This window comes from Thalassophryne amazonica, chromosome 19 (genome assembly GCF_902500255.1).
Source record: "Thalassophryne amazonica chromosome 19, fThaAma1.1, whole genome shotgun sequence".
NCBI classification, from domain to species: Eukaryota; Metazoa; Chordata; class Actinopteri; order Batrachoidiformes; family Batrachoididae; genus Thalassophryne; species Thalassophryne amazonica.
In genome coordinates, this window is record NC_047121.1 from 714,195 (window position 1) to 736,624 (window position 22,430).

At 44.8% G+C, this 22,430-nt stretch overlaps 1 pseudogene; it reads left to right on the plus strand.

Annotated features, from left to right (window-relative positions):
- The first annotated feature begins 17,453 nt into the window (after window positions 1–17,453).
- LOC117500800 overlaps window positions 17,454–22,430 on the plus strand; it is a 203,646-nt pseudogene continuing 198,669 nt past the window's right edge.

Genomic DNA, 22,430 nt, shown 5'->3' on the forward strand with positions numbered 1-22,430 from the left:
TTTTTGTCCATTTTAAATCAAATCAAATCAATTTTATTTATATAGCGCCAAATCACAACAAACAGTTGCCCCAAGGCGCTTTATATTGTAAGGCAAGGCCATACAATAATTACGGAAAAACCCCAACTGTCAAAACGACCCCCTGTGAGCAAGCACTTGGCTACAGTGAGAAGGAAAAACTCCCTTTTAACAGGAAGAAACCTCCAGCAGAACCAGGCTCAGGGAGGGGCAGTCTTCTGCTGGGACTGGTTGGGGCTGAGGGAGAGAACCAGGAAAAAGACATGCTGTGGAGGGGAGCAGAGATCGATCACTAATGATTAAATGCAGAGTGGTACATACAGAGCAAAAAGAGAAAAAAAAAACACTCAGTGCATCATGGGAACTCCCCACCAGTCTAAGTATTAGAAGTTAAAGCATTGCAGATCATTGTAGATGAACAGCCTATAATTTTTTGCACCTGCGTATAAGTTTTCCCCTCTCCAATCAACTTTTTAATCAAACTACGCTGTTCTTCAGAACAATGTCTTGAATGTCCCATTTTCCTCAGGCTTTCAAAGAGAAAAGCATGTTCAACAGGTGCTGGCTTCATCCTTAAATAGGGGACACCTGATTCACACCTGTTTGTTCCACAAAATTGACGAACTCACTGACTGAATGCCACGCTACTATGATTGTGAACACCCCCTTTTCTACTTTTTTTTACTAATAGCCCAATTTCATAGCCTTAAGAGTGTGCATATCATGAATGCTTGGTCTTGTTGGATTTGTGAGAATCTACTGAATCTACTGGTACCTTGTTTCCCATGTAATAATAAGAAATATACTCAAAACCTGGATTAATCTTTTTAGTCACATAGCACTGCTATTATTCTGAACACGACTGTATGTTAGGAACAGACAACAGGCTAACATTCTATAACTTTCCATCACAGACCTACCTTGCCTATCAATGAACTGGATGATATTCTGTCGACTCTTTGCTTCTTTTTCCTGGCTGTGCTTTTTTCTTTTCTTTTCTTTTCTTTCTTTTTTTTTTTTTTTTTTGCTCTCTGAGCTGTCTTGCCTCTCATCTGACATGATGGTCTAGTGGTTAAGGTGTTGGGCTTGAGACCAGAAGATCCTCGGTTCAAATCACCACCTGACTGGAAAATCAATAAGGGCGCTTGGGCAAGGTCTTTAATCCCCTATTGCTCCCGGTGTGTAATGAGCGCCTTGTATGGCAGCACCCTCACATCGGGTGAATATGAGGCATAATTGTAAAGTGCTTTGAGCGTCTGAAGCAGATGGAAAAGCGCTATATAAATGCAGTCCATTTACCATTTACTCATGTGAAAAGTGTCTGCAGTATTTTTTTCAAAGTATTTACAATTATAATTATATTACGGTGTGGTAACATTATAGTAAGGTTAGACCTTACTTGTGTGAAGCACCTTGAGATGATTTTGTTGTGATTCGGTGCTATATAAATGAAAATAAATTGAAAAAAATATTATGTACTTACTAAATAAAAGCAGGCACGCACACACACACACACACACACACTCACCATTTTAATATAAAGATGATTTACAACCCCTTGCTGAAATGGCATGTGAAGCCAGAATGTCATAAGCAACGTTAGCTAATAACCAAAGTTTCTCCAAAAATATTAGTCCTATTAGTGTGCCATTTTCACAGCATTCATCCTTGACCCAAAATACATAAGCATTCCAAACGCAAATGTCAGCTGTTCTCAGTTTCTCCATGATCAAAGATACATGTTATGGTTGGAGATCCGGATGGGACCGGTACAGGCTATGGACCCAAATGCTGGGAGCAAGGAAACAGAGCTGGTTGTGAATGAAAAGATATTTATTTACAAGAAGGAAAATAATGCTGTCCTGGAGGTGCCTGCAGAGTGGAGTGTCAGCCTGCTTGTAGTGGTGGAAAATAGGGAGCTACAGGTTCCAAAGCCAGTCTCGAAAGGGAACTGAAATCCTGGAGTTTTTGGATTCTGGAGCCGGGGCCAGGTGGCATGCACAGAGCTGAGAACAGGAACTAAGAGAACGGAGGAGAGAGATGGTGAGTGATTGCACTTGTAACACTGAAGCCTTTAACAACAGACAGTTCATTGAAGGCTTAAAACAGGAATGTTCACAGTTCTGGAAATAATATTCTCCATTTAGGAAATAAAACGTTTGCTGTTCAGGAATCATTCACAGTTCATGAATTACCTTCAGCAGTCAAGTGCTGTGCACCTTGTGATGCAGTTACAATTAAGTAGGATTTGACTTTAGAAACAACTTGGAGAGTTCTTAGTAGTTTAATATCAGAGTTCATACAGTTCCTAGAAAACAGTTCTTGGATATAGTTCTTGGAACAGTTCTTGGATACAGTTCTTAGTCATGCACAGTCTCCGGCAGGAATGTGTGCGAACAGAATCCCACAGAAACGTGAAAGAACTTAACTGAAGCAGGACAGAGCTTTGCGCTCTGAGCTGAGAGCTGGAGAGTTCCAAAAGTGATGTTGTTGCGCAGGTAGCTGTGGAGCCAGGAGTCGATGCAGCACGGAATCCATGCAGGATAGTGTTTAGAAACACCAGGGAAATCAACACGCATGAATACGGAAATTAGAGTTGGCCAGGTTACCTTGGATATAGCTGTGGAAAGCTCCGTCATCTGAGTGCATGGAAGTGGCAGGAAAGATGAGGTCAAGGTCAGCATATGATCATGGAGGCGTGGACCATAGTGTAGAATCTGGCAATGGATGAGCTGAAAGCCGGGGTTTATGTAGCCCGCTGGCAATCAGCCGCTCATGCACATCAGGTGTGCGGCAGTGATGAACAGCCGGTGTTCCTTGGCTCTGGGTGCGCCATCTGGGGTAAAAACTAACAAACTACACACAAGGTAAAAAACAGACAGGACAGAGAGGCAGACCAAGGTAGACCACAGCAGTACAAGCACACGTGCGTGGAGAGCTTTTTGTCTTTTTTGTATTCTGCCGCAAGCACGTGCTTCTAATTTTAGATACAGAGATGGTGGTGGAAGACATCAAATGCAATACACTTCTCACTTATGGTACCAGCAACAAAAGTAAACTAACTAACTAAACTGACTAAACCAATTGAACTATAAAAACACAATAAATCAATAACACTAGCAACACTGTTAGTTTACTAACATGAACCACAATAACAACATTTAAAACCCGAACTCCCATGGTGCATTGTAGCACAACGTCCATCATTTATTGGTTAGCTAAAATGGCTAATTTCTCCAAAAATATTAGTCCTATCAACTTTTGGTTTTCACTGCATTCATCCTTGAACCAAAATACATAAGCATACCAGATGGCAAATGTCAGCTGTCCCCTGTTTCTGCATGACTGAAGCCAAACACACTCAGACACACAGAGGCCACTTGACTATTATAATATAGATGGTAGTGTATTATAGTTTGTATATGATTATATATACTTGTTTCAGAAAAATGCCTTTTAAAACAACAATATATGTGATCTTTAAGGTTTAACTGAGAGAGACTGGATTGGTGAGTTGTCAAACAAAGGATCATCTTCTCAGATTTCCTCCCATGAGAACTTCTTCCCATTTTTATGATCAGTTACATTAAACATCCGACAGGAATACAGACACAAAGTAAAAACAAAAGCTCTGCACTTCCTCAGCAATCTCTGCACACGACTTCAAACGTTGCATCCTGCAGAGCCGCGCTGTTGTCCAGCTACAGAAGATAACCAGCTGAGCCTGGAGGGGCTTTTAATTAGGTTTCCACCACACGCTGACAGAGTCAATGGCACATCGAGTTCATTTTCTCCGCACAAGCTGCTGCATTGGGCTAAAGGCCAGATGTCACAGCGGGCCGCCGGATTACGCAATGGCCGCTGAGTGATGGCTTGAGTCAGACATGAGTGTGTTTGTTGACACAGACGACCACAGTGAGTTGGGGCTTCACAGTCATTACGCTCACATGCTTAGTCAAGTCAATGGGCCATAGACCTGAACCCTGCTGCTGGGAGCCAGTACTGCAGCGTGTTCAGTCTCCACCCCCAGCTAACGGGCCAATCACAAGCTGTTTGAGCAACACGACACTGCTGGTTTGGCTCAAGATGAGCAGGTAGAGAACAGGAAGATACAAACACACAGCCCCACCCCCTCAAACAAACAAAACAAACAAACAAACAAACCCACCCACACAAAATAAACAAGGAACAAAACAAGAAAAAGAAAATGTTGGGAAAGTGTAGTGACACGGACCCACAACAGGGGGCGTAAATGAACGGACAATGGAAGGAGTTAAATTAGAACACTTTACTGTTGTGAACGTCACAACCAAACACAGCAGATTACAGAATGTACACAAGTCAATTAATAAAGGTGTCGTGTGGGCAGGCTCCACGATAGGAGACTCCCGTCTGGAGACGAACCGGAACCACACGATTTCCACCGCCACCGAACCCGAGGGATACTGGAGCCGCCAAGTCCCGAAGTCCCCAGGTGGCCACCGTCTCGGCGTGTCGGATCTGGTACTGCTGGCAGAAAACAAAAACAGTCAAGTGTGGGTGTGTGTACACCCGGTAACAATCATGGTGGGAATTCCACCTCCACCTCTCACTCAATACGTGTTGCAGCGATCCCTCAGAGGAAAAAGAGTGCCGTCCTGCACAGCCTTCACAAACTAAGGACCGGTACTCCTGCAAACACTCACAATAGATAGATTTAGAAAATTACCACAAAGGCTGAGGATATTACCTCTTGATGAAGATGATATCTCGGCAATGTGGTGGAGGTGTCTTCCTGCTTTTATTCCAGATGTGGAGTAGATGATCAGTGACAGCTGTCATGGTTGATGGGTGACAGCTGTCACCACGGCTTGTTCCTGGAGGCGGCAGCGCCCTCTTGTGCCTGAAGCCTGCACTTCAGGCAGGGCGCCCTCTGGTAGTGGGCCAGCAGTACCTCCTCTTCTGGCGGCCCACACAACAGAAAAAAGCAAGTCAAAGCAAGCCAAAACCAACCCCTTCAAAAGGAACCCCAATCAAACAAAAGAAAAAAGAAAGGCAAATAAAAATAAGAAAGCCTACTTCAACAATAACAAAACAAACAAAACCAAGAGAGACAAAAACAAGCAAACTAGATTTGCAAGCAACCCCCATGCCACAACGGATCCAGATCTGCCCTGAGCAGGGTCAACGGAGTAGCTTCTCAGGCAACATCGACACACTCTGAAATTTATTTTAAAAATATGTATTGCAGCACCATCTAGTGGCACAGTTCCACCAAATTTAGCACTGTGGATCTAACAGTGGCCATCCAAACACCTCCCAAATGTTATGCCATTTGGTTATCCCATTAATGAGAAAACCCAACAAAAATTAAATAGCTGTGCACAAGGTCCAACTCAAAGTCAAACAATTGCAAACAGATAAAAATATTTGGAAGTTTCTGGTCCAATTTTTCAGAGTCATGAAGCGGAGAACACTTTGACACCAATCTGGTCTTTCTGTGTGAAAAATCCAGAGACAGGTTCATATAGGGTCATTTTGCATATTTTGGAATTTTGAAAAAAGTATCATAGCCTATAGATAGCTAGACAGATTCCTTTTGATCAAATACATACATTTTCCTGTACTTGTACCCACCTTGTGTGTGTTTTTTAGAGCTGACGTAACATGTGAATTTCTCCTCTGTGAGATCAATAAAGTTTATCTTTATCTTTATATAAAAAGCAGTAATAAGTAATATAACAGTAACAAAATCAAAGTGAGAGGAGTTAAGGCACCACAGACTGTGTTCAGGACATTTCCGGCTCACTTCTCCTGCTGCTGCCTGAAGTGGCTGCATTATACAGCGTGATGGCATGAGGGACAAAAGAGTTCTTCAGTCTCTCAGTGGAGCAGCTCAGTGACAAGAGTCTGGAGCTCACAGAGCTTCTCTGGTGGGAGAAAACTGAGTTCAGGGGGTGGCTCTGATTGGACAGGATCACTCTGATCTTGGAGAGCATCCTCTGCTCCACCACCTTCTCAACAGAGTGCAGACACAGTCCAACCACAGCGCCCGCCTTCTTCATGAGTCGGTTCAGCCTAAGAAGGTCCTTTTTGTTAGTAGTTCCTCCCCAGCACACAACACCATAAAAAAGACACTGGACACGATGGAAAGCTTCAAACAGATCCTAAAAGAAGCCAGCCTTCTAAGAAAGTACTTCCTGCTCTGCCTCTTCTTCTACACAGCGTCCATGTTTGCTGTCCAGCTGAAGGTACTTGTAGGTGGAGACCACCTCCACCTCTGACCCATCAATAATAATGGGCTGCAGAGAGGTTGGCCTCCGTCAAAAATCAAGCACCACCTCCTTCGTTTTGGTGGTGTTCAGCAGCTTATTCTGCTGACACCACCTTCCAAAATCCTTCAGCAGGCCCCTATACGCCCCCTCCTCACCCTCCCTAATACATGCCACAATTGCAGTGTCTTCAGAGAACTTCTGCATGTGGCATGTACCCGAGTTGTACTGGAAAACAGTAGTGTAGAGGGTGAACAGAAGGGGTGAGATCACCATGTCCTGAGGTGCTATACCTGTGGAAAGAGCCCCTTCCACTGATCGCAACAGTGTGAAGGTTTCATACAGTGGAGTAAATAAGTATTCAGTCAGCCCCTGATTGTGCAAGTTCTCATCACAAATTTTCATCACAGGTACACTTCAACTATGAGAGAAAAAAAATCCAGAAAATCACATTGTAAGATTTTTAAAGAATTTATTTGTAATTTATGGTGGAAAATAAGTATTTGGTCACCCACAAACAAGCAAGATTTCTGACTCTCACAGACCTGGAACTTCTTCTTTAAGAAGCTCTTCTGTCCTCCACCTGTTACCTGTATTAATGGCACCTGTTGGAACTCGTTATCTGTATAAAAGACACCTGTCTTTTATACCTGTCAGACTCCAAACTCAACCATGGCCAAGACCAAAGAGCTGTTGAAGGACACCAGGAAGAAAATTGCAGGTGTGCAACAGGCTGGGAAGAGTGAATCTACAACAGTCAAGCAGGTTGGTGTGAATAAATCAACTGTGGGAGCAATTGTAAGAAAATGGAAGACATACAAGACCATTGATAATCTCCCTCAATCTGGGGTCCCACGCAAGATGCCATCCCTTGGGGTCAAAATGATCATGAGAACAGTGAACAAAAATCCCAGAACTACACGGAGGGACCTGATGAATGACCTGCAGAGAGCTGGGACCAAAGTAACAAAGGCTACACACTACGCAGAGAGGGACTCAAATCTTGCAGTGCCAGGCGTGTCCCCCTGCTTAAGACAGTACGTGTCCAGGCCCGTCTGAAGTTTGCCAGAGAGCATATGGATGATCCAGAAGGGGATTGGGAGAATATCATGTAGTCAGATGAAACCAAAATAGAACATTTTGGTAAAAACTCAATGCGTCGTGTTTGGAAGAAGAAGAATGCTGAGTTGCATCCTAAGAACACCATATCTACTGTGAAGTCTGGGTGGGGAACATCATGCTTTGTGGCTGTTTTTCTACAAAGGGGACAGGACGACTGATCCATGTTAAGGGAAGAATGAACGTAGCCATGTATCATGAGATTTTAAGCCAAAACCTCCTTCCATCAATGACAGCATTGAAGATGCAACGTGGCTGGGTCTTCCAGCATGACAGTGATCCCAATCACACTGCTCAGGCAACAAAGGAGTGGCTCTGTAAAAAGCATTTCAAGATCCTGGAGTGGCCAAGCCAGTCTCCAGACCTCAACCCCATAGAAAATTTGTTGAGGGAGTTGAACGTCTGTGTTGCCCAGCGACAGCCCCAAAACATCACTGCTCTAGAGGAGATCTGCATGGAGGAATGGACCAAAATACCAGCTACAGTGTGTGCAAACCTGGTGAAGACTTACAGAAAATGTTTGACCTCTGTCATTGCCAACAAAGATTATGTTACAAAGTATTGAGTTGAACTTTTGTTATTGACCAAATACTTATTTTCCACCATAATTTAAAAATAAATTCTTTAAAAATCCTACAATGTGATTTCCTGGATTGTTTTTTTTTTTTCTCATTTTGTCTCTCATAGTTGAAATGTAACTATGATGAAAATTACAGACCTCTCTCATCTTTCTAAGTAGGAGAACTTGCACAATCAGGGACTGATGAATACTCTTTGGCCCCACTGTATGTGTGGCTGACGTATCACAAGTTGCTAGAAGTTGTTTGTGTCAAAACATATTTTTTATTTATAGCACCACCTAGCAGTTTTTTTACCAGCCATTTTCTGTCTGTGGCTAAATTGTTCTGTCTTCTACCAACCTGGCAGTTTTCACGCCATTTGTTAATCCCATTAATGAGAAATGCCATTATTAATTAAATAGTATTACATAGTGACGAAACTTCTAAACAAGATAAAAAAAAAGAAAAATCACGGTCCATTTTTTGTGTCACGCTCCAGAAAATGTTTTGACACCAATCTGGCCTTTCTGCATCAAAAATCCAGAGATGAGTTTGCACAAGCCCATTCTGCATATTTTTTTTTCAAATTAGTTAAAGCCTGTCTTGGCACAAAGAGGCATGGCTGAGAGCATAATCCACCGCTCGCAAGAGTATAAAGGGTTCTGATGTGTGCCTGATGGATCAGAATTCATTCGAAGTAGTTTCTTTCAAAGCGGTTTTATTATTTATAGTGCCATCTAGCATTTTTTTACTGGCCATTTTTTATATACAGACAGTTTGTACTGTGCTCTACACACCATAAACAATATTCTGTTTGAAGCTAGCAAAGTTGGCAGCATTTGGTCCATCCATTAATGAGAATGCATTTTGAGATGTTTCAGCTGTTCTATGTCACCGCACGGTGAGGACATAGAGGGGCTGACACGCTGTCTGATGGATTGTCTTAACTTCTGTGCAGACGTGGTCTGCCCAACCAAGACTGTCTGCTGTTACCCTAACAACAAACTATGGGTAACGTCGGAAGTCAAAGCTGTCCTCAACAGGAAGAAAGCTGCCTTCAGGAGCAGAGACATGGAGGCAATGAAGGCAGCACAGCAGGAGGTGAAGCACTGCATGAGAGAAGCAAAGGATAGCTACAACAAGAAAGATGGAGCAGAAGCTGAATGAAAACATGAGGGAGGACTGGGAAGGCGTGAAAACCATCACAGGCCACAACACAAAGACCAGACTGACAGATGGGAAAATGGAGAAGGCGAAAGTCTTCAACTGGTTCAACCAGTCCATGCCCCCCACACACACACACTTTCCCCTCACTGCAGCCATCTCTCCTTCTTCACTCAGCACACCTCCCCAGACATCACAGCAGCAGCCCCCACCTCCTCTTCCTCCCCACCTCAGCACAACCTCCTCCATACATCACTGTAGACCAGGTCAGAGGTCAGCTGAGGAAGCTTCATCCCAGGAAAGCAACTAGACCAGACAAGGAGTGTGTCCAACTACTGAAGACCTGCGCGACTGAACTGGGAGAACCGCTACACCATATCTTCAACGTTAGCCTACATTTTGGGAGAGTGACCACACTCTGGAATACTTCATGCATCGTTCCAGTTCCTAAGAAGAACCACCCCAGTGAGCTCCAACCAGTGGCACTCACTTCACACCTGATGAAGATGTTGGAGTGGTTCTTCCTCAGCCTCCTCAAACCCCAGGTGCAACATGTTCATGACTGTCTGCAGTTTGTATATTGGGTAGGTGTTGGTGTGGAGGATGCCATCCTCTACCTGATACGTGGAGTCCACTCGCACCTGGATAAGGGAAGTGGCACAGTGAGGATTATCTTCCTGGACTTCTTGAGTGCCCTCAACACCATCCAGCCCCTTGTGCTTCAGGACAAACTGAACAGGATGCAAGTGGAACCCTACCTGGTCACTTGGATCTCCAGCTACCTCACCGACAGGCCGCAATATATCAGGCTGAGACACCACGTCTGACACTGTGATCAGCAGCACCGGAGCACCCCAGGTCACAGTGCTGGCCCCTCTTCTCTTCACCCCGTGCACCTCTGACTTCTGCTACAACTCCGAGCTGTGTCACATCCAGAAGTTCACAGATGACACAGCCATTGTTGGATGCATCAGGGATGCCAGAGAGGAGGAGTACAGAAGCCTAGTGAGGGACCTTGCTGCCTGTGTCACACAAACCATCTATAGCTCAACACCTCGAAGACAAAGGAGCTGGTTATTAACTTTGGGAAGTCCAGACCAAGACCACGACCAGTTCTGATGGAGGGAGCTCAGGTGGAGGCTGTGGATTCCTACAAGTACCTCGGGCTGAGGCTGGATTTCAAACTGGACTGGACAACCCACACCAACCACTGGTACAGGAAGGAACAGAGCAGGCTGGACTTTCTGAGGAGGCTGCTGTCATTTAACATCTGCAGGAAACTTCTGTGGATGTTCTACTACTCTGTAGTAGCAAGCGTCCTCTTTTACACCGTGGTGTGCTGGGGGGAGCAGCACATCCAAGGACACATCCAGGCTGAAACTGATCAGGCGTGAAGCTGGACTCTCTGATGATGGTGAAGAGAACACTGAACAAACTGCTGGCATTATGGATGATGCCAATCACCCTCTGCACACCATCATTAGCAACCAGAGGAGCCTCTTCAGCCACAGACTGCTCCTTCCCAAGTGCAGGACCAACAGACTGAAAAACTCCTTTGTCCCTCAGACCATCAGACTGTACAACTCCTCACTCAGGGGGAGTTGGAGTAACAGGAAGACAGAGGATGGGAAGAAGAGGAACATTAGTACTCAGTAAAACAGTGTTTCTGGTATTTATATTTGTATTTACAGTTTGCAAAGTGTCTCTTAACTTCTACTTTTGATACTCTGTGTGCTTCTTTCCCTGTGTGCTGCTGAAACCTCAGTTTCCATGAGGGAGTCTTCCCAAGGGATTAATAAAGTTCTGCATCTACATGAAATTTGTATCTTTGAAATTCAAAGAAAATGTGCTTTACAGCGGCATCTAGTGGTCCACTTCTACCAAATTTGGCCCTGCGACTCTGAGGCCGTGCATATACCAGCCTGATTTCATGCTGTTTGCTGATCCCATGAATGAGAAAACACAAAATGAATTAAAGAGTATCATACATGGTCAAACTCAAAGCCACGAAAATACAACCAGAGCAACAAATTTTAAGGTTTTCAATCGATCCAACTACTGAGACTCACGAAGCAGAGAACATTTTGATACCAATCTGGATTTTCTATGCCAAAAATCCAAACGTGTTTGTTTGGGGCAATTTTGCAAATTTCACAATATTGCCAAAAGATTTTTTAAGCATGAATGTGTGTGGTCTACATGGATAAAAAAATTTAACTGCACTGATTGCAACGGAATAAAGTTTTCCTGTGGTTGACCCCATGGATCAAAAGTTATTAGTGTTAACACGCTGTCATTAATTATAGGGCCACCTGGCGTTTTTCACCATCCATTATTGTATATGACGAGTGTTTTCTGACCTCTACCAACACTGAACTTCACATTTCAATTCCGCCTGGTTTCGGCTGCCAAAATACTTTTCCTGCCAAGAAAAAACAAAACAAAACAAACGAAGCTCACTGTGACAAGCAGCAGCTGAGACACCAGAATCCAAACACTCAGTCCTCTACAGGACACATGACCCCTGACCTCCAGTTGTTTGGTTAAACTAATATTGTCGGCCCAGTTATCCCAGAACCACTTACTCACACATACACACACTCATAAAGATAAGATCAACTTTATTTATCCTGAATGAAAGAGTAAACAATGAACAATGGTTTTGTTTTGTTTTTTTTGCAATAAATACAGTGTCTGTGAAATTACTGGAAGACATTTGCACAATATGTTTGACAATACTGCACATAACTCTTGATAACTCTGTTCATTATGTATTCATCCTGCAGAAGGGGGAGGAGTTATACAGTTTGATTGCCACAGGTAGGAGGGGCCTCCTGTGGTGTTCTGTGGTGCACCTCGGTGGTCTCAGTCTGTGGCTGAAGGTGCTCTGACAGAACATCAGTGTGGTATGCAGGAGGTGGGAGGTGTTGTCTAGGTTGGTGAGCAGTTTCCTCAGCATCCTCCTCTCTGACACCTCCACCACAGACTCCAGCTCCACCCCCAGGACAGAGCCAGCTCTCATGATGAGCTTGTTGAGTTTGTGTCAGAGTTGAACCTGAAAAGGGGAACAACTCAATTAACACAGAAAATAATCACGCAGGAGATACTGAATTTCTTTTCCTGAATCAGGGGACAGCAAACGCACGTGACCCTCGTCACCGACCGTCTCACAGCTCTGAAGGGCCCCGCCCACTTGCCTCCTGTATTTATTAAAATAAACTTGCACACAGACATATGGAAGAGACAATATACAAAACAAAGTGACGACTCGAAGTCTGTTCTCACGTCGATATGAAAATTGTTATGGCTTTAAGCCTCCAGTCTCACAGGTCTTCTCATAACATGAAGTAAACAGCGTTCAATCCTGAGCTAGTGTGCAGGTCACATCGCTCTCTGCTCAAGGCTGGACTGTTAATTAAAATGTACATCTGTGCTTAGTAAAAACATAGTCTACACTCTCCATGTGAGCAAAAGTTCATCTTCCCGTGTGAGCAGTTTAATGATTACTTTAACAGTTCAGTGAATAACTAAGAGAGCAATATTAAGTGAAATCACACACATGTATATATAAGACAGAATCAAAGACATAGTCAAAGACATTAAGAATTGACAAGTATCTTGGAAATTCCCCATCAGTTTGTTCATGTCAGCTGCCTTCAGCCTGCTGCTCCACCACACTACAATGTAGAAGATGATGCTGGAGGCCTTATGCGTAGCCAGGGGTGGGCCTGGGCCCACCCACTTGTCAGCCAGGCCCGCCCCATCCAATGAGAAGGCTGAGTCGACACTCGACAGTCACCTGTTCTTGCCTCATTGTATTCCTATGATATGGTATTGCATTAGCACTGAGCAACAATTAAGAAATTTTGTCAAAAAAATCTGGTTCATCTTCTGTGATTTTTATTAATTCATTTTCAGAGTACAGTGGTTCCTCGCTATAACGCGGTTCACCTTTCGCGGCCTCGCAGTTTCATGGATTTTTTTTTAGAGCAATTTTGCATGCTTTTTTTTAATGGCACATTGTGTTCTGCGTCCTTATCAGGCAGGCCGGTCGCGGCACCAGTCGGCATCACCGCAATTGCTCTCACTGCCTCCGATGCGCTTTCTGCAGGTTCGGTAAATGCCGCAGCGGGCCACTCACACCGCTCCCCTGTCTGCTGTGTGGAATTGCGCCAAATCTGGCAACAGGTCCAGAGACTACGCTCACTGTTTTGATCCGGATGTTGACCGCAGCCACAGAGCTCCGTGGCCACCGAGAGAGGATTTGGATTCTTTGCGGGTCCCGCATCCGTACCTCCGGAGGCAGTGAGCGAAGGGAGAGCTGCGCATTGTGTTCTGCGTGTGTCTGTTTATAATCTTCTCACCCAGAAGAAAAAAGAGAGTGTTTACACAGGAGAGAAAAGTGAGAAAATGTTAATGCCTGTTTGAGAAAAGTGTATAAAGTGTGTAGTGAGGGGTTTTACAGCCTTAAAACATCTATAATAATTGCAAAGAATAGCGCTGACTACTTTGCGGATTTCGCTTATCGTGGGTTATTTTCTAACGTAACTCCCGCGATAAACGAGGGAGCACAGTTTTCCTCAAATAAATAGTCTTCTGCGGGCCCTCATCACAATGCCAATAACAACATGCACCGTCGAACAGCTGTTTTCTACTGTTAAATGGATAAAAACATCCACCAGAACATCCATGTTGACTCACAGACTGATACACTTTCCCTTGAAAGAGAACTGACTGAATCGTTGGACTGTGATGACGTGATAAGAGAGTTCAACAAAAACCCCGTCGTCTCCTGCTGGAGCATTAAAAAGAATCATCAAATGTAAGTGTGAGACCATTAATTACTTTTTTCTTCTAAATAGGCCTAATTGTTAATATTATATTGCAACTGCCATGAATCATGTTGTTGTCCGTTCTGATGGTCTTTAATTTGGCCGCCGAGCCAACCTGTTTTCATGTTGCAGATATATTTAGAATTTTTATTTTAAAGGACTTTACATGACTAAGCGTTGCGTTGCTGCATTGTCCATGGGGTGCTTGTGTCTGACACTTTGCGTCTGTGTAACTGTGCACACAGCGTCTGTGCAGTTGGCTGACACGTGTTCATCATTAAACTTGGAATTCATTTTTAAAACAATGCCTTATTTAAATACCTATTGATGTTTTGGGTTTAGGCCGAGCCAAGTAGGCTACCAGACCTGGACTGAATGTGTGTGTGTGTGTGTGTGTGTGTGTGTGTGTGTGTGTGTGTGTGTGTGTGTGTGTGTGTGTGTGTGTGTGTGTGTGTGTGTGTGTGTGTGTGTGTGTGTGTGTGTGTGTGGAGCTGCACTGCAGCTTGCATTATCCATGAAGAGTACTTGTGTCTGATGTGTCACGTCTGTGTGCTCACTTTGCCAGTGCTGTAGGCTAAGTGATAACGTTGCTTGTGATGTCCAAACAAGGCACACTTTTTCAAACGGTGTATCATAATACCTACAACCCCAAAGGTTGGGCCCGTCTGATTTTTTCTGGGCCCACCCGTTTTATGATTTCTGCCTACGCCCCTGCTGGAGGCCACTGAGTGATAAAACATCTGCAGCATATTTCTGCAGACATTGAAAGATCTGAACCTCCTGAGGAAATACAGTTGGCTCTGAGCTTTCTTATACACAGCATCTGTGTTTACAGTCCAGTCCAGTTTGTTGTCTATGTGGAAACCCAGGTACTTCTGAAGTGGACACCAGTAGTCCATAATGTCCACTTCAGTTCCATTAATGATAACTGGGTTTGGACGGGTCTTTCGTCTTCTGAAGTCCACCACCAGCTCCTTCATCTTAGATATGTTGAGCTGTAGGTGGTTGAGTCTACACCACTCCACAAACCTGTCCACCACACTCCTGTTCTCAGCCTCCTGGTCATTGCCGATGCAGCCCACAATGGCCGAGTTGTCTGAAAACTTCTGCAGATGGCAGGACTGTGACCAGAACCTGAACTCTGAGGTGTAGAGTGTGAACAGAAAGGGAGACAGGACCTTGTCCTGTGGTGCTCCCATGCTGCTCTTGATGGTGTCGGATATAATGTCTCAAAACCTCACATACTGTGGGCGGCCTGTGAGGGAGTCGGTGACCCAGGCCACCAGTGGAGCTTCCACCTTTATGTCCTGTAGCTTATCACTGAGGAGGTCAGGCCGGATGGTGATGAAAGCACTGGAGAAGTCAAAGAACGTGACTCTCACAGTGCAGCCTGCCTCCTTCACGTGAGAGTGAGCTCTGTGCAGCATGAAGATGATGGCATCCTCCACTCCCCTGTTGGCCTCTCCAGTGACTTCATAACACGTGATGTTAGGGCCACAGGTCTGTAGTCATTAAGTGTGTTGGGGTTCTTCTTAGGCACAGGGACCAGACATGAGGTTTTCCAGTGCTCAGTAACAACCACCTGGTTCAGGCTCAACTTGAAGATGTGGTGGAAAATCCCACACAGCTGGACAGTACATCCCTTTGGCACTCTGGTGCTGAGGCCGTGAGGACCCGCAGCCTTTCCTGGACACAGGCAACTAAATTCTGTTCTTACATCCTCTGCAGTGATGATGATGGGAGGTGTCTCGGAGAATGAGGGAGTAATGGGGGCAGGTTGGTGGGAGGAGGGGGATGGTACAGGTTTAATGTGTTGGCCTCATGAAGGTCTCCTTCCATCGTCTGGTCTGCCTTCTTACCATGACCAGTGATGGTCCTCATCCCCTTTCACACCTCCCTCATGTTGTTCTACTGGAGCTTGTTCTCCAGTTTCCTCCTGTAACTGTCTTTCCTGTCCGCTGAGATCTTCTGTCTCAGTTCTTGCTGCACCCTCTTCAGCTCCTCTCTGTCTCTGCTCCTGAATGCAGCCTTCTTCCAGTTCAGTATCGCCTTGATGCCCTTGGTCACCCACGGTTTGTTGTTGGGGTAAGTGCACACAGTCTTGGTTGGAGTGATATTGTCTGTACAGAAGTCGATATAATCCGTTACGCAGCCCGTAATGCTTTCAATGCCCCCCCACCCATCACAGAGCACAGCCCAGTCAGTCACCTCAAAACATCCATGGAGACTGTCGTGTGCCTCCTGTGACCACCTCTTAACATACACACTCACACACTGGCAGGTTTGGGACGTGTTCAGTGTTTTCGGGAGCTTCAGCGGTTTGTGGTGGTTTGTTTGCTCTTTTATCTTGGGGGAAGATTTAAAGGAGAACTACACTTTTTTTTCACAGTACATTTTTTATGTGTTTGAAGTGTTCGAGATCTTGGTGTACTGGCTGCTATAAAGTTTAAGGACTATAATTACAGTATCTCGGTGGTTTCTGAATGACAAACAAAAACAAAGTGTGCTTCTTTATTCCTGTGGCCATTAAGATGCTTAATTTATCAGGTTAAATTTTTACTCTTTTACATGTATCCTTCTACAACAACTGGATTTTAGACTGTATTTTTTTAATTTACTTTATTTGTTGTCACTGTAAATAATGTGTTGTTTAATGTTTAGTTCTGGTTCAGCGTGGTATGAGGATTTATTGGAATGTGGCTCAGGGTCCCAGTAGTCTGACTACAGTTCTGATAGTGGAATATGGCCCACTGTCTAAAGGCCACAGTACCCTGACTACAGCTCTGGCACTAGACTCTGGTCCAGGGCCTCAGTACTTTCACTACAGTTCTGTTAGTGTAATGTGGCTCAGGGCCCCAGTACACTGACCACAGTCCTGATAGGGGAATATGGCCCTGGGCCTAGGTACTATGACTACAGTTCTGATGATGGAATGTAGCCCATGGCCCCAGTACTCCGACTTCAGTTCTGATGGTGTACTGTGGCCCAGGGCCCAGTACTCTGACTTTAGTTCTGGTACTTGAATGTGGCCCAGGGCCCCAGGTCTCTGACTTTAGTTCTAGTAGTTAAATATGGCCCAGGGCCCCAGTACTCTGACTTTAGTTCTGGTACTTGACTGTGGCCCAGGGCCCGGTACTCTAACTTTAGTTCTGGTATTTGAATGTGGCCCAGGGCCCCGGTACTCTGACTTTAGTTCTGGTACTTGACTGTGGCCCAGGGCCCGGTACTCTAACTTTAGTTCTGGTATTTGAATGTGGCCCAGGGCCCCGGTACTCTGACTTTAGTTCTGGTACTTGAATGTGGCCCAGGGCCCCGGTACTCTGACTTTAGTTCTGGTACTTGAATGTGGCCCAGGGCCCTGGTACTCTGACTTAAGTTCTAGTAGTTAAATATGGCCCAGGCCCCAGGTCTCTGATTTCAGTTCTGGTTGTGAAATGTGGCCCTGCTCTGTTGTTGTGTTCTTCAGTGTGTGTGTGTGTGTGTGTGTGTGTGAACAGTTGCAGAGTGGGTGAGAGTTGAGCAGCTTGGCTCTAACATATCAGGTGACAATGTGGCAAAGATAGACGCCACACACCAGAGACGGAGAGAACATGGAAGACGGTGCGAGCAGCGAGAGCTTTCCAAAGCAGAGTGCTGAGGAAGAAGAGGACAAAGTTTTGGGATATTATGAAGAGGAGCTGGAGGACTTTTCAGATGCAGAGCTGAGCTGTGAGGATGCAGGTAGGCTGCAAAAGGTCAAATGAGTCCGTGTGTTGTTCTTGCTTCTAGCGAGCACTCGACATCAGTGTCCTGCCTGTTCTTGAACTCATCAAGACAACAACACACTCTAACACCCCGTCACACCTTGACCATTTAGCCAGCGTACGCAGAGCATATGAAAAATGCTGGCATACCTCTAATAAGTTATGGGTAAGTTTTGTATAAGTTAAAAAACATTGAAACATGCTGATATACGTCGTAATAAGGTGAGTGCATTAAAAACTTTGGGCATGCACAATATTTTCGACGTTTACCAGCATATGACTCATACGTCCCGCACTCACAAGACATAAGTTGCAGGTAAGTTATGAGATTGTTGTCACACGTTTCTTGTAATTTACTCATAAGTCGAAATCCGTTCATTGATGCTGTCCATTGATTGGCTGAAAGCTGTAGTCCTCATGTAAAGAAACAAACAGAAATTTAAATACATGGTGTACGCTGGCTAAATTGCAATGGTGTCACAGGGTATGGGGTCATTATTGTAGCAAAAGTATTTGCAAATGCGTATTTTGATCTGTGTATGTGTAAACAGATCCACAAATGCGTAAAAAAAATCTGTGTGTGTGTGTGTGTATCCGTGTGTCTGTGAAAACTGGACGACTCGATTGGATTTGTTCTTACACGTGACTTTTGCTGCAGTTCTGCCGCGTTAGATCTGTAAATGCATGCAGTGTGTGTGTGTGTGTGTGTGTGTGTGTGTGTGTGTGTGTGTGTGTGTGTGTGTGTGTGTGTGTGTGTGTGTGTGTGTGTGTGTGTGTGTGGAGACTTGTCTGTGTGCCTCCACCAGAGGGCGCAAGCACCAATGACATCTCACATCACTGTCATTTTAAGCCTGGCTGGTCCCTCGAAGAGATCAAAATACACATTTGCAAATACTTTTCCTACAATTATGGCCCCATAAATGTCCCTAACCCTTTCTCTAAATCTTAAAGTGTAACTCCTTCTGGCCTTTTCTATAGTTCTCCATCAGTATTCTCAGAGCAAACATTGCATCTGTAGTGCTCTTTCTCGGCATGAAACCATATTGCTGCTCACAGATCTTCACCTGTTTTCTAAGCCTAGCTTCTACTACTCTTTCCCATAACTTCATGCAGTTGCTGATCAGCTTTATGCCTCTGTAGTTACTGCAGCTCTGCACATCACCCTTGTTCTTAAAAATAGGAACCTGTACACTTCATCTCCACACCTCAGGCATCCTCTCACTTTCCAAGATTTTATTAAGGGAGCAGGGTTCTTTGTAACCACCAACTCCACCAGGTGATTTCAATGATGAACTCATACTGTCTGCTCATCTAGTCTGCTGTTAATCAGTGAAATTATCTGGTGGAGTTGGTGGTTACAAAGAAACCCAAACCCTCTTTGCCCTTTCTGGAGTGAAGTTGACACATATGGGTTAGAAACTCCACTGCCATCTCTCCTAGTCATTTCAATGGAATGTCATCTGCACCAACTGTCTTTCCACTCTTTGCCCACTTCATAGCTGCCCTCACTACATCCTTACTAATCTCTTGGACTTCCTGATTTACTCTCTCCACATCTTCCAGCCTTTTCTCTCTCTCATTTTCTTCATTCATCAGCTCCCCAAAATATTCCCTCCACCTTCTCAACACACTCTTCTTGCTTGTCAACATATTGCCATGTGCATCTTTTACCACCCTAACCTGTTGCACATCCTTTCCAGCTCTGTCCCTTTGTCTGGCCAATTGGTAGAAGTCCTTTTCTCCTTCCTTACTATTCAACTTCTTGTACAGCTCGCAATATGCCTTTTGCTTAGTTTCCACTGCATTTCCTTCTACTCCTGTCTACTTTCTTCATCTTTCAGACTACCCCAATTCTTTCTTTGTCAACCTCTTTTTCCTTGTGATTTCCTGGACATCTTTGTTCCACCACCAAGTCTCTTTGTCTTCCTTCCACTTTCATGATGTCAAACCCAGTACCATCCTGTCTGTCTCCCTCACCACATCTGCTTTACTTTTCCAGTTGTACAAAATTGCTTTCCCTCCATCCAGTGTCTCTCTTACCTGCTCACTGAATTCCACACAACAGTCTTCCTCCTTCAGCTTCCACCATCTGATCCTTTGTTGAGCTCTCACACTCTTCTTCTTCTTTACCTCTAAAGTCAACCTACAAACCACCATCCTATGCTGTCTAGCTACACTCTCTCCTGCCACCACCTTACAGTCTCCAGTTTCTTTCAGTTTGCATCTCCTATAAAGAATGTAGTCCACCTGTGTGCACCTTCCTATACTCTTATATGTTACCCTGTGCCCCTCCCTTTTCTTAAAGTAGGTATTCACCACAGCCATTTCCATCCTTTTTACAAAATCAACTACCATCTGTCCTTCCACATTTTTGTCCTTGATACCATATCTACCCATTACTTCCTCATCACCTCTGTTCACTTCACCAACATGCCCATTGAAGTCCACTCCTATCACCACTCTTTCATGGTTGGGTTCACGCTCCACCACCTCATCTAACACACTCCAGAAATCTTCTTTCTCCTTCATCTCACAACCTACCTGTGGGGCATATGCACTGATGATATTCATCATCAATTTCCATCTTCACACTCATCACCCTGTCAGACATTCACTTAACCTCCAACACACTTTTAACATACTCTTCCTTTAAAATGACCCCAACACCAATTCTCTTCCTATCCTCACCAGAATACAACAGCTTGAACCCACCGCCTGTGCTCTTACTTCCCTTTCACTTGGTCTCTTGCACACACAATAAGTCTACTTTTCTCCTCTCCTTATATCAGCCAGCTTTCTCCCTTTACCAGTCATACGACCAACATTCAAAGTCCCAACTCTCACTTCCACCCTTCTAGTTTTCCTCTTCTCCCGCTATCTCTGGACATTTTCCTCCTCTTCTTCTTCGCCCAGCAGTAGCCCAATTTCCACCAGCATCCTGTTTGACAACAGCACCCATGGTGGTTGTTGTTAATCTGGGCCGCAACTGATCCAGTATGGGAATTTTATTTGTAATCTGCCTCTTTAATTTTGGCATGTTTTACACCAGATGCCCTTCCTGGTGCAACCCTCCTCATTTTTCCAGGCTTGGGACCAGCACTCAAAATGTACTGCTGCACACACCAAGTGTTATGGCACAATTTTCAAAGCAGAGCTGAGCATTAAGAGATTTAATTGATAACAATGTTTTAAAATAAAAGTCATGTGGTTAGAGGTCCGGACAGGACCGGACCGTTACAGGTGATGGACTCAAACGCTAGGGAGCAAGAACCAGAACAGGCTGTGAACGAAAAGAGCTTTATTTACAATAATAAGTAACTGAGGTGCTGAGCTGGAGGAAGCCTGCTGAGCCAAGACCGGACCCACATATAGTGGTGGAAGTTTGGGAGCCGCAGTGCACACAGGGACAGACTTGGGAGTCTGAGAATGAGCTGGAGTCCTGGAGTATATGGAGCTGGAACCGGGGCCAGGTTGGACGCAGAGAGCCAAGGACAAGGAACTAGGAGGATGGAGGAGAACAGAGGTGAGTGATTGCACTCGTAACATCGGAAGCCCTCAACACAACAGTTCACTGTGGGCTTAAGGCAGGAATGTTCACAGTTCATGAATTGTCCTCAGAGGGCAGAGGTCAGCTAATTAGCATCTTGTGAAGCAGTTCCAATTAAGCAGGATCTGGCTTTAGAAATGACTCAGAAAGTTCTTAGTTGTTCTGCATTAGAACTCATACAGTTCTTGGTGCGAGTTCTTGGAAACAATTCTTAGTCATGCACAGTCACAAACAGGAGCAGCGTGAGAATGGGCTCTCACACACATGCAGGAACTTAGCTGACCATGGGCAGAGCTATGTGCTCTGAGGCTGAGAGCAGATGAGTTCCAAAGTGACGTTGTGCACAGAGCGGCGTGGGAGCTGTGCAGGCAAGCATCTGGAAACACCAAAAGATCAACAAGCTCTAATACAGGAATTAGGGGCGGCCAGGTTACCTTGAAATGAGCTGCGGGAAGCTCAGATGTCACAGTGCATGGAAGCGTCAGTGTAGACAAGGTCATGGATTTATCATGGAAGGCTCATGGAGTATCATGGAAAGTCATGGAGAGTCACGGAAGACTCTCGCAGGTCAGGGTCACAGAACCTCTGGCAAAGACTGAGCGCAGAGCTGGGGTTTAAGTAGCCTGCTCATGAACAAGAGCTCATGAGTGTCAGCTGCGAGAAGATGAGCTTCAGGTGTTCCTCGGCTCTGCAGCGCGCCACCTGGAGGGAAAACAGACAAATTACCAGTGGCAATTTTGGTATGGAAATTCTGGTGGCGCCACACAATATTCACGCAAGAAAATCAGATGCAATCCAAACATATTACCACTCTCATATTGTGACAACATATAAAGTGCAGAAGAGAGAAGATCACAGCACATTTGATGAGAAAATTCCAGCTCAATAATACCGTCTTGAATCACTTAACAATCCGACCAGATAGCCTATTACCATATCAACACCACCACCAAAAAACGGTGTTAAAGCTCTCCCAAGATTAAATACTTAATATTGAAACAACAATGTGATGATAACAAAACAATGACGAACCCACTGCGTAAACGGCCCACAGCCAATACATAATCAATAAACCAGTCAGAAAGCCATTTCAGCACCACAGACAGGTGATCAGCTCCTTTGGGGAGCCTGTTTGACGTTATGTGTCCTCCAACACACCCACACACGCCAGCAACCCATTACTCCAACTCTGCTAC